We start from the raw sequence: 507 nt of genomic DNA on the forward strand, positions 1-507 counted from the left end.
ATGGCAGTTAAAGTCTGCTAGCATTTTCCTATGGTAGTTCTGCATCAAGTCCGCTTTATATGGCCTTTTGGTGTATAAAAATTCAATTTTCTTGTTCTAGTCATTGAAATATTAAAAAGATACTTTGATCGCAAAGAAAGTAATAGTAGAATTTCTACCAACTATAACAATTGAATCGCAAACTAAAGTAAGGTAAACAAAAACAAGCTAAAACTACACACTACTGTGTGGGATGGTGCGCACAATGTACAAAATAAAAAGACAAATTGAAATCATTCCAGATCGAATTAGAGTATTAAAATTGTTAAACAAATTCAAATTATGGTGACGTTTATCGTCATCTTACAAATGCTTTTCGAATGAAAATACAAAACCTTTTATTCATAAAAATATTTCAATATAGAGTAAAATAAAAAAATGACGAAAGGAAACTCAAGCAACACTATTGACTTAATAATTGCATATTAATTCATTCTGCTTTTATTAACAAAAACTGATTACTACATT

This window comes from Anneissia japonica, unplaced genomic scaffold (genome assembly GCF_011630105.1).
Source record: "Anneissia japonica isolate Jap-2015-1 unplaced genomic scaffold, ASM1163010v1 scaffold3320_len250348_cov120, whole genome shotgun sequence".
NCBI lineage: Eukaryota > Metazoa > Echinodermata > Crinoidea > Comatulida > Comatulidae > Anneissia > Anneissia japonica.